Raw genomic sequence first — 12,258 nt, forward strand, 5'->3', positions numbered from 1 at the left:
CGCCTAAGAAAGCGCTGCGTGCCTTTTCGCCCTCGCCGCCCAACAAAGCGCCCTGTCCCTTCACCGCCTCCCGAACCGCTTCGTCCCTTCGCCGCCTCGCCGCTTAGCAAACGCCGTGGGAGCGCCGAAGGGACACGGCGCTTTTGTAGGCGCCGAAGGCACGTGGCGCTTTGCTAAGCACCGAGGCAGCGAAGGCACGCAGCCATTTGATCGTGCTCGACGGGCTAGGGCGCCTTGCGAGGCGGCCAAGGCACGCAGCGCTTTGCCAGGCGCCCAGGGACGCAGCGCTCGGCGAGGGCACGCAGTGCTTTGCCAGGCGCCGAAGGCACTCAGCGCTTTGCCAGGCGCCGAAGGCACGCAGCGCTCTAGCAGGCGGCGAGGGCACACAGTGCTTTGCTAGGCGGCGAGCGGACGTGCAGCTTTGCTAGGCAGCCAAGGCTGAGGACGCTTTGCTAGGCGCTTTGCTAGGCGGCGAAGGCACGAAGCGATTTGGGAGGCGGCGAAGGCACACGGCGCTTTGCTAGGCGGCGAGGGCGAGAAGGCACGCAGCGCTTTCTGAGGCGGCGAGGCGGCCAAGGCACGCGCTGCTTTGCTAGGCGCCGAAGGCACGCAGCGCTTCCTTCGTTTGCGAGGCAGCGAAGAGATGGAGCGCTTTGCTTCTTGGCCAGGCAGCGAAGAGGCGCCGTGCTTTGCTTTCTGCCACTCAGCGAATACACGCAGCGCTCTGCTTTTTGGCGAGGCAGTGAACAGATGCAGCGTTTAGTTTGCGAGGCGGCCAAGAGACGCGGCGCTTTGCATGCTGGCGAGGCGGCGAGCAGATCGAGTGCTTTGCTTGTTGGCGAGGCAGCGAAGAGATTCAGCAGTCTCCTTGTTTGTGACACAGCGACCATGCCCAGTGCTTGCTCTTTGTGCGAGGCAGCGAAGAGATGCAGCACTTTGCTTGTGCACCAGGTGGCGCAGTGGCATGGCGGATGACTTTTTCGCCTGGAGGCGAAGCGAGGCAGCACTTTGTTAGTTGGCGAGGCAGCGAAGAGACGCAGCAGGCTGCTTGTTTGTGAGACAGCCAACATGCACAGTGGTTAGCTATTGTGCGAGGCAGCGAATGAGGGCAGAGCAAATGGCTTTGTGCCTTCGCCGCCTCGCTGCCTAGCAAAGCGTCGTCTGCCTTGGGCGCCTAGCAAAGCTGCGCGTGCCGTCGCCGTCAAGCAAAGCGCCGTGTTCCTTGGGCGCCTAGCAAAGAAGTGCCTGCGTTGGGCGCCTCGCCGCATTGCAGCCTAGCAAAGCGCTGCGTGCCTTCGGCGGCTGGCAAAGCAGTGCGTGCCTTCGCCGCCTCACACACCGCGTTGTGCCTTCGGCGCCTGGCAAAGCAGCGCGTGCCTTCGCCGCCTGGCCTCCTAAGAAAGCGCTGCGTGCCTTCTCGCCCTCGCCGCCTAGCAAAGCGCCGTGTCCCTTCGCCGCCTCGCCGCCTAGCAAAGCTCCGCGTGCCGTCGCTGCCTACAAAGCGCCGTGTTCCTTCGGCGCCTAGCAAAGCAGCGCGTGCCTTCGCCGCCTAAGAAAGCGCTGCGTGCCTTTTCGCCCTCGCCGCCCAACAAAGCGCCCTGTCCCTTCACCGCCTCCCGAACCGCTTCGTCCCTTCGCCGCCTCGCCGCTTAGCAAACGCCGTGGGAGCGCCGAAGGGACACGGCGCTTTTGTAGGCGCCGAAGGCACGTGGCGCTTTGCTAAGCACCGAGGCAGCGAAGGCACGCAGCCATTTGATCGTGCTCGACGGGCTAGGGCGCCTTGCGAGGCGGCCAAGGCACGCAGCGCTTTGCCAGGCGCCCAGGGACGCAGCGCTCGGCGAGGGCACGCAGTGCTTTGCCAGGCGCCGAAGGCACTCAGCGCTTTGCCAGGCGCCGAAGGCACGCAGCGCTCTAGCAGGCGGCGAGGGCACACAGTGCTTTGCTAGGCGGCGAGCGGACGTGCAGCTTTGCTAGGCAGCCAAGGCTGAGGACGCTTTGCTAGGCGCTTTGCTAGGCGGCGAAGGCACGAAGCGATTTGGGAGGCGGCGAAGGCACACGGCGCTTTGCTAGGTGGCGAGGGCGAGAAGGCACGCAGCGCTTTCTGAGGCGGCGAGGCGGCCAAGGCACGCGCTGCTTTGCTAGGCGCCGAAGGCACGCAGCGCTTCCTTCGTTTGCGAGGCAGCGAAGAGATGGAGCGCTTTGCTTCTTGGCCAGGCAGCGAAGAGGCGCCGTGCTTTGCTTTCTGCCACTCAGCGAATACACGCAGCGCTCTGCTTTTTGGCGAGGCAGTGAACAGATGCAGCGTTTAGTTTGCGAGGCGGCCAAGAGACGCGGCGCTTTGCATGCTGGCGAGGCGGCGAGCAGATCGAGTGCTTTGCTTGTTGGCGAGGCAGCGAAGAGATTCAGCAGTCTCCTTGTTTGTGACACAGCGACCATGCCCAGTGCTTGCTCTTTGTGCGAGGCAGCGAAGAGATGCAGCACTTTGCTTGTGCACCAGGTGGCGCAGTGGCATGGCGGATGACTTTTTCGCCTGGAGGCGAAGCGAGGCAGCACTTTGTTAGTTGGCGAGGCAGCGAAGAGACGCAGCAGGCTGCTTGTTTGTGAGACAGCCAACATGCACAGTGGTTAGCTATTGTGCGAGGCAGCGAATGAGGGCAGAGCAAATCGCTTTGTGCCTTCGCCGCCTCGCTGCCTAGCAAAGCGTCGTCTGCCTTGGGCGCCTAGCAAAGCTGCGCGTGCCGTCGCCGTCAAGCAAAGCGCCGTGTTCCTTGGGCGCCTAGCAAAGAAGTGCCTGCGTTGGGCGCCTCGCCGCATTGCAGCCTAGCAAAGCGCTGCGTGCCTTCGGCGGCTGGCAAAGCAGTGCGTGCCTTCGCCGCCTCACACACCGCGTTGTGCCTTCGGCGCCTGGCAAAGCAGCGCGTGCCTTCGCCGCCTGGCCTCCTAAGAAAGCGCTGCGTGCCTTCTCGCCCTCGCCGCCTAGCAAAGCGCCGTGTCCCTTCGCCGCCTCGCCGCCTAGCAAAGCTCCGCGTGCCGTCGCCGCCTACAAAGCGCCGTGTTCCTTCGGCGCCTAGCAAAGCAGCGCGTGCCTTCGCCGCCTAAGAAAGCGCTGCGTGCCTTTTCGCCCTCGCCGCCCAACAAAGCGCCCTGTCCCTTCACCGCCTCCCGAACCGCTTCGTCCCTTCGCCGCCTCGCCGCCTAGCAAAGCGCTGCTTGCCTTCGCCGCCTCACACACCGCTGCGTCCCTTCGCCGCCTCGCCGCTTAGCAAACGCCGTGGGAGCGCCGAAGGGACACGGCGCTTTTGTAGGCGCCGAAGGCACGTGGCGCTTTGCTAAGCACCGAGGCAGCGAAGGCACGCAGCCATTTGATCGTGCTCGACGGGCTAGGGCGCCTTGCGAGGCGGCCAAGGCACGCAGCGCTTTGCCAGGCGCCCAGGGACGCAGCGCTCGGCGAGGGCACGCAGTGCTTTGCCAGGCGCCGAAGGCACTCAGCGCTCTAGCAGGCGGCGAGGGCACACAGTGCTTTGCTAGGCGGCGAGCGGACGTGCAGCTTTGCTAGGCAGCCAAGGCTGAGGACGCTTTGCTAGGCGCTTTGCTAGGCGGCGAAGGCACGAAGCGATTTGGGAGGCGGCGAAGGCACACGGCGCTTTGCTAGGCGGCGAGGGCGAGAAGGCACGCAGCGCTTTCTGAGGCGGCGAGGCGGCCAAGGCACGCGCTGCTTTGCTCGGCGCCGAAGGCACGCAGCGCTTCCTTCGTTTGCGAGGCAGCGAAGAGATGGAGCGCTTTGCTTCTTGGCCAGGCAGCGAACAGGCGCCGTGCTTTGCTTTCTGCCACTCAGCGAATACACGCAGCGCTCTGCTTTTTGGCGAGGCAGTGAACAGATGCAGCGTTTAGTTTGCGAGGCGGCCAAGAGACGCGGCGCTTTGCATGCTGGCGAGGCGGCGAGCAGATCGAGTGCTTTGCTTGTTGGCGAGGCAGCGAAGAGATTCAGCAGTCTCCTTGTTTGTGACACAGCGACCATGCCCAGTGCTTGCTCTTTGTGCGAGGCAGCGAAGAGATGCAGCACTTTGCTTGTGCACCAGGTGGCGCAGTGGCATGGCGGATGACTTTTTCGCCTGGAGGCGAAGCGAGGCAGCACTTTGTTAGTTGGCGAGGCAGCGAAGAGACGCAGCAGGCTGCTTGTTTGTGAGACAGCCAACATGCACAGTGGTTAGCTATTGTGCGAGGCAGCGAATGAGGGCAGAGCAAATCGCTTTGTGCCTTCGCCGCCTCGCTGCCTAGCAAAGCGTCGTCTGCCTTGGGCGCCTAGCAAAGCTGCGCGTGCCGTCGCCGTCAAGCAAAGCGCCGTGTTCCTTGGGCGCCTAGCAAAGAAGTGCCTGCGTTCGGCGCCTCGCCGCATTGCAGCCTAGCAAAGCGCTGCGTGCCTTCGGCGGCTGGCAAAGCAGTGCGTGCCTTCGCCGCCTCACACACCGCGTTGTGCCTTCGGCGCCTGGCAAAGCAGCGCGTGCCTTCGCCGCCTGGCCTCCTAAGAAAGCGCTGCGTGCCTTCTCGCCCTCGCCGCCTAGCAAAGCGCCGTGTCCCTTCGCCGCCTCGCCGCCTAGCAAAGCTCCGCGTGCCGTCGCCGCCTACAAAGCGCCGTGTTCCTTCGGCGCCTAGCAAAGCAGCGCGTGCCTTCGCCGCCTAAGAAAGCGCTGCGTGCCTTTTCGCCCTCGCCGCCCAACAAAGCGCCCTGTCCCTTCACCGCCTCCCAAACCGCTTCGTCCCTTCGCCGCCTCGCCGCTTAGCAAACGCCGTGGGAGCGCCGAAGGGACACGGCGCTTTTGTAGGCGCCGAAGGCACGTGGCGCTTTGCTAAGCACCGAGGCAGCGAAGGCACGCAGCCATTTGATCGTGCTCGACGGGCTAGGGCGCCTTGCTAGGCGGCGAGGCGGCGAAGGCACGCAGCGCTTTGCCAGGCGCCCAGGGACGCAGCGCTCGGCGAGGGCACGCAGTGCTTTGCCAGGCGCCGAAGGCACTCAGCGCTTTGCCAGGCGCCGAAGGCACGCAGCGCTCTAGCAGGCGGCGAGGGCACACAGTGCTTTGCTAGGCGGCGAGCGGACGTGGAGCTTTGCTAGGCAGCCAAGGCTGAGGACGCTTTGCTAGGCGCTTTGCTAGGCGGCGAAGGCACGAAGCGATTTGGGAGGCGGCGAAGGCACACGGCGCTTTGCTAGGCGGCGAGGGCGAGAAGGCACGCAGCGCTTTCTGAGGCGGCGAGGCGGCCAAGGCACGCGCTGCTTTGCTAGGCGCCGAAGGCACGCAGCGCTTCCTTCGTTTGCGAGGCAGCGAAGAGATGGAGCGCTTTGCTTCTTGGCCAGGCAGCGAACAGGCGCCGTGCTTTGCTTTCTGCCACTCAGCGAATACACGCAGCGCTCTGCTTTTTGGCGAGGCAGTGAACAGATGCAGCGTTTAGTTTGCGAGGCGGCCAAGAGACGCGGCGCTTTGCATGCTGGCGAGGCGGCGAGCAGATCGAGTGCTTTGCTTGTTGGCGAGGCAGCGAAGAGATTCAGCAGTCTCCTTGTTTGTGACACAGCGACCATGCCCAGTGCTTGCTCTTTGTGCGAGGCAGCGAAGAGATGCAGCACTTTGCTTGTGCACCAGGTGGCGCAGTGGCATGGCGGATGACTTTTTCGCCTGGAGGCGAAGCGAGGCAGCACTTTGTTAGTTGGCGAGGCAGCGAAGAGACGCAGCAGGCTGCTTGTTTGTGAGACAGCCAACATGCACAGTGGTTAGCTATTGTGCGAGGCAGCGAATGAGGGCAGAGCAAATCGCTTTGTGCCTTCGCCGCCTCGCTGCCTAGCAAAGCGTCGTCTGCCTTGGGCGCCTAGCAAAGCTGCGCGTGCCGTCGCCGTCAAGCAAAGCGCCGTGTTCCTTGGGCGCCTAGCAAAGAAGTGCCTGCGTTGGGCGCCTCGCCGCATTGCAGCCTAGCAAAGCGCTGCGTGCCTTCGGCGGCTGGCAAAGCAGTGCGTGCCTTCGCCGCCTCACACACCGCGTTGTGCCTTCGGCGCCTGGCAAAGCAGCGCGTGCCTTCGCCGCCTGGCCTCCTAAGAAAGCGCTGCGTGCCTTCTCGCCCTCGCCGCCTAGCAAAGCGCCGTGTCCCTTCGCCGCCTCGCCGCCTAGCAAAGCTCCGCGTGCCGTCGCCGCCTACAAAGCGCCGTGTTCCTTCGGCGCCTAGCAAAGCAGCGCGTGCCTTCGCCGCCTAAGAAAGCGCTGCGTGCCTTTTCGCCCTCGCCGCCCAACAAAGCGCCCTGTCCCTTCACCGCCTCCCGAACCGCTTCGTCCCTTCGCCGCCTCGCCGCTTAGCAAACGCCGTGGGAGCGCCGAAGGGACACGGCGCTTTTGTAGGCGCCGAAGGCACGTGGCGCTTTGCTAAGCACCGAGGCAGCGAAGGCACGCAGCCATTTGATCGTGCTCGACGGGCTAGGGCGCCTTGCGAGGCGGCCAAGGCACGCAGCGCTTTGCCAGGCGCCCAGGGACGCAGCGCTCGGCGAGGGCACGCAGTGCTTTGCCAGGCGCCGAAGGCACTCAGCGCTTTGCCAGGCGCCGAAGGCACGCAGCGCTCTAGCAGGCGGCGAGGGCACACAGTGCTTTGCTAGGCGGCGAGCGGACGTGCAGCTTTGCTAGGCAGCCAAGGCTGAGGACGCTTTGCTAGGCGCTTTGCTAGGCGGCGAAGGCACGAAGCGATTTGGGAGGCGGCGAAGGCACACGGCGCTTTGCTAGGTGGCGAGGGCGAGAAGGCACGCAGCGCTTTCTGAGGCGGCGAGGCGGCCAAGGCACGCGCTGCTTTGCTAGGCGCCGAAGGCACGCAGCGCTTCCTTCGTTTGCGAGGCAGCGAAGAGATGGAGCGCTTTGCTTCTTGGCCAGGCAGCGAAGAGGCGCCGTGCTTTGCTTTCTGCCACTCAGCGAATACACGCAGCGCTCTGCTTTTTGGCGAGGCAGTGAACAGATGCAGCGTTTAGTTTGCGAGGCGGCCAAGAGACGCGGCGCTTTGCATGCTGGCGAGGCGGCGAGCAGATCGAGTGCTTTGCTTGTTGGCGAGGCAGCGAAGAGATTCAGCAGTCTCCTTGTTTGTGACACAGCGACCATGCCCAGTGCTTGCTCTTTGTGCGAGGCAGCGAAGAGATGCAGCACTTTGCTTGTGCACCAGGTGGCGCAGTGGCATGGCGGATGACTTTTTCGCCTGGAGGCGAAGCGAGGCAGCACTTTGTTAGTTGGCGAGGCAGCGAAGAGACGCAGCAGGCTGCTTGTTTGTGAGACAGCCAACATGCACAGTGGTTAGCTATTGTGCGAGGCAGCGAATGAGGGCAGAGCAAATCGCTTTGTGCCTTCGCCGCCTCGCTGCCTAGCAAAGCGTCGTCTGCCTTGGGCGCCTAGCAAAGCTGCGCGTGCCGTCGCCGTCAAGCAAAGCGCCGTGTTCCTTGGGCGCCTAGCAAAGAAGTGCCTGCGTTCGGCGCCTCGCCGCATTGCAGCCTAGCAAAGCGCTGCGTGCCTTCGGCGGCTGGCAAAGCAGTGCGTGCCTTCGCCGCCTCACACACCGCGTTGTGCCTTCGGCGCCTGGCAAAGCAGCGCGTGCCTTCGCCGCCTGGCCTCCTAAGAAAGCGCTGCGTGCCTTCTCGCCCTCGCCGCCTAGCAAAGCGCCGTGTCCCTTCGCCGCCTCGCCGCCTAGCAAAGCTCCGCGTGCCGTCGCTGCCTACAAAGCGCCGTGTTCCTTCGGCGCCTAGCAAAGCAGCGCGTGCCTTCGCCGCCTAAGAAAGCGCTGCGTGCCTTTTCGCCCTCGCCGCCCAACAAAGCGCCCTGTCCCTTCACCGCCTCCCGAACCGCTTCGTCCCTTCGCCGCCTCGCCGCTTAGCAAACGCCGTGGGAGCGCCGAAGGGACACGGCGCTTTTGTAGGCGCCGAAGGCACGTGGCGCTTTGCTAAGCACCGAGGCAGCGAAGGCACGCAGCCATTTGATCGTGCTCGACGGGCTAGGGCGCCTTGCGAGGCGGCCAAGGCACGCAGCGCTTTGCCAGGCGCCCAGGGACGCAGCGCTCGGCGAGGGCACGCAGTGCTTTGCCAGGCGCCGAAGGCACTCAGCGCTTTGCCAGGCGCCGAAGGCACGCAGCGCTCTAGCAGGCGGCGAGGGCACACAGTGCTTTGCTAGGCGGCGAGCGGACGTGCAGCTTTGCTAGGCAGCCAAGGCTGAGGACGCTTTGCTAGGCGCTTTGCTAGGCGGCGAAGGCACGAAGCGATTTGGGAGGCGGCGAAGGCACACGGCGCTTTGCTAGGTGGCGAGGGCGAGAAGGCACGCAGCGCTTTCTGAGGCGGCGAGGCGGCCAAGGCACGCGCTGCTTTGCTAGGCGCCGAAGGCACGCAGCGCTTCCTTCGTTTGCGAGGCAGCGAAGAGATGGAGCGCTTTGCTTCTTGGCCAGGCAGCGAACAGGCGCCGTGCTTTGCTTTCTGCCACTCAGCGAATACACGCAGCGCTCTGCTTTTTGGCGAGGCAGTGAACAGATGCAGCGTTTAGTTTGCGAGGCGGCCAAGAGACGCGGCGCTTTGCATGCTGGCGAGGCGGCGAGCAGATCGAGTGCTTTGCTTGTTGGCGAGGCAGCGAAGAGATTCAGCAGTCTCCTTGTTTGTGACACAGCGACCATGCCCAGTGCTTGCTCTTTGTGCGAGGCAGCGAAGAGATGCAGCACTTTGCTTGTGCACCAGGTGGCGCAGTGGCATGGCGGATGACTTTTTCGCCTGGAGGCGAAGCGAGGCAGCACTTTGTTAGTTGGCGAGGCAGCGAAGAGACGCAGCAGGCTGCTTGTTTGTGAGACAGCCAACATGCACAGTGGTTAGCTATTGTGCGAGGCAGCGAATGAGGGCAGAGCAAATCGCTTTGTGCCTTCGCCGCCTCGCTGCCTAGCAAAGCGTCGTCTGCCTTGGGCGCCTAGCAAAGCTGCGCGTGCCGTCGCCGTCAAGCAAAGCGCCGTGTTCCTTGGGCGCCTAGCAAAGAAGTGCCTGCGTTCGGCGCCTCGCCGCATTGCAGCCTAGCAAAGCGCTGCGTGCCTTCGGCGGCTGGCAAAGCAGTGCGTGCCTTCGCCGCCTCACACACCGCGTTGTGCCTTCGGCGCCTGGCAAAGCAGCGCGTGCCTTCGCCGCCTGGCCTCCTAAGAAAGCGCTGCGTGCCTTCTCGCCCTCGCCGCCTAGCAAAGCGCCGTGTCCCTTCGCCGCCTCGCCGCCTAGCAAAGCTCCGCGTGCCGTCGCCGCCTACAAAGCGCCGTGTTCCTTCGGCGCCTAGCAAAGCAGCGCGTGCCTTCGCCGCCTAAGAAAGCGCTGCGTGCCTTTTCGCCCTCGCCGCCCAACAAAGCGCCCTGTCCCTTCACCGCCTCCCGAACCGCTTCGTCCCTTCGCCGCCTCGCCGCTTAGCAAACGCCGTGGGAGCGCCGAAGGGACACGGCGCTTTTGTAGGCGCCGAAGGCACGTGGCGCTTTGCTAAGCACCGAGGCAGCGAAGGCACGCAGCCATTTGATCGTGCTCGACGGGCTAGGGCGCCTTGCTAGGCGGCGAGGCGGCGAAGGCACGCAGTGCTTTGCCAGGCGCCGAAGGCACTCAGCGCTTTGCCAGGCGCCGAAGGCACGCAGCGCTCTAGCAGGCGGCGAGGGCACACAGTGCTTTGCTAGGCGGCGAGCGGACGTGGAGCTTTGCTAGGCAGCCAAGGCTGAGGACGCTTTGCTAGGCGCTTTGCTAGGCGGCGAAGGCACGAAGCGATTTGGGAGGCGGCGAAGGCACACGGCGCTTTGCTAGGCGGCGAGGGCGAGAAGGCACGCAGCGCTTTCTGAGGCGGCGAGGCGGCCAAGGCACGCGCTGCTTTGCTCGGCGCCGAAGGCACGCAGCGCTTCCTTCGTTTGCGAGGCAGCGAAGAGATGGAGCGCTTTGCTTCTTGGCCAGGCAGCGAAGAGGCGCCGTGCTTTGCTTTCTGCCACTCAGCGAATACACGCAGCGCTCTGCTTTTTGGCGAGGCAGTGAACAGATGCAGCGTTTAGTTTGCGAGGCGGCCAAGAGACGCGGCGCTTTGCATGCTGGCGAGGCGGCGAGCAGATCGAGTGCTTTGCTTGTTGGCGAGGCAGCGAAGAGATGCAGCGGTTTGCTTGTTGGCGAGGCAGCGAAGAGATTCAGCAGTCTCCTTGTTTGTGACACAGCGACCATGCCCAGTGCTTGCTCTTTGTGCGAGGCAGCGAAGAGATGCAGCACTTTGCTTGTGCACCAGGTGGCGCAGTGGCATGGCGGATGACTTTTTCGCCTGGAGGCGAAGCGAGGCAGCACTTTGTTAGTTGGCGAGGCAGCGAAGAGACGCAGCAGGCTGCTTGTTTGTGAGACAGCCAACATGCACAGTGGTTAGCTATTGTGCGAGGCAGCGAATGAGGGCAGAGCAAATCGCTTTGTGCCTTCGCCGCCTCGCTGCCTAGCAAAGCGTCGTCTGCCTTGGGCGCCTAGCAAAGCTGCGCGTGCCGTCGCCGTCAAGCAAAGCGCCGTGTTCCTTGGGCGCCTAGCAAAGAAGTGCCTGCGTTGGGCGCCTCGCCGCATTGCAGCCTAGCAAAGCGCTGCGTGCCTTCGGCGGCTGGCAAAGCAGTGCGTGCCTTCGCCGCCTCACACACCGCGTTGTGCCTTCGGCGCCTGGCAAAGCAGCGCGTGCCTTCGCCGCCTGGCCTCCTAAGAAAGCGCTGCGTGCCTTCTCGCCCTCGCCGCCTAGCAAAGCGCCGTGTTCCTTCGGCGCCTAGCAAAGCAGCGCGTGCCTTCGCCGCCTAAGAAAGCGCTGCGTGCCTTTTCGCCCTCGCCGCCCAACAAAGCGCCCTGTCCCTTCACCGCCTCCCGAACCGCTTCGTCCCTTCGCCGCCTCGCCGCCTAGCAAAGCGCTGCTTGCCTTCGCCGCCTCACACACCGCTGCGTCCCTTCGCCGCCTCGCCGCTTAGCAAACGCCGTGGGAGCGCCGAAGGGACACGGCGCTTTTGTAGGCGCCGAAGGCACGTGGCGCTTTGCTAAGCACCGAGGCAGCGAAGGCACGCAGCCATTTGATCGTGCTCGACGGGCTAGGGCGCCTTGCGAGGCGGCCAAGGCACGCAGCGCTTTGCCAGGCGCCCAGGGACGCAGCGCTCGGCGAGGGCACGCAGTGCTTTGCCAGGCGCCGAAGGCACTCAGCGCTCTAGCAGGCGGCGAGGGCACACAGTGCTTTGCTAGGCGGCGAGCGGACGTGGAGCTTTGCTAGGCAGCCAAGGCTGAGGACGCTTTGCTAGGCGCTTTGCTAGGCGGCGAAGGCACGAAGCGATTTGGGAGGCGGCGAAGGCACACGGCGCTTTGCTAGGCGGCGAGGGCGAGAAGGCACGCAGCGCTTTCTGAGGCGGCGAGGCGGCCAAGGCACGCGCTGCTTTGCTCGGCGCCGAAGGCACGCAGCGCTTCCTTCGTTTGCGAGGCAGCGAAGAGATGGAGCGCTTTGCTTCTTGGCCAGGCAGCGAAGAGGCGCCGTGCTTTGCTTTCTGCCACTCAGCGAATACACGCAGCGCTCTGCTTTTTGGCGAGGCAGTGAACAGATGCAGCGTTTAGTTTGCGAGGCGGCCAAGAGACGCGGCGCTTTGCATGCTGGCGAGGCGGCGAGCAGATCGAGTGCTTTGCTTGTTGGCGAGGCAGCGAAGAGATTCAGCAGTCTCCTTGTTTGTGACACAGCGACCATGCCCAGTGCTTGCTCTTTGTGCGAGGCAGCGAAGAGATGCAGCACTTTGCTTGTGCACCAGGTGGCGCAGTGGCATGGCGGATGACTTTTTCGCCTGGAGGCGAAGCGAGGCAGCACTTTGTTAGTTGGCGAGGCAGCGAAGAGACGCAGCAGGCTGCTTGTTTGTGAGACAGCCAACATGCACAGTGGTTAGCTATTGTGCGAGGCAGCGAATGAGGGCAGAGCAAATCGCTTTGTGCCTTCGCCGCCTCGCTGCCTAGCAAAGCGTCGTCTGCCTTGGGCGCCTAGCAAAGCTGCGCGTGCCGTCGCCGTCAAGCAAAGCGCCGTGTTCCTTGGGCGCCTAGCAAAGAAGTGCCTGCGTTGGGCGCCTCGCCGCATTGCAGCCTAGCAAAGCGCTGCGTGCCTTCGGCGGCTGGCAAAGCAGTGCGTGCCTTCGCCGCCTCACACACCGCGTTGTGCCTTCGGCGCCTGGCAAAGCAGCGCGTGCCTTCGCCGCCTGGCCTCCTAAGAAAGCGCTGCGTGCCTTCTCGCC

This window comes from Apteryx mantelli, chromosome 10, assembly GCF_036417845.1.
Source record: "Apteryx mantelli isolate bAptMan1 chromosome 10, bAptMan1.hap1, whole genome shotgun sequence".
NCBI classification, from domain to species: domain Eukaryota; kingdom Metazoa; phylum Chordata; class Aves; order Apterygiformes; family Apterygidae; genus Apteryx; species Apteryx mantelli.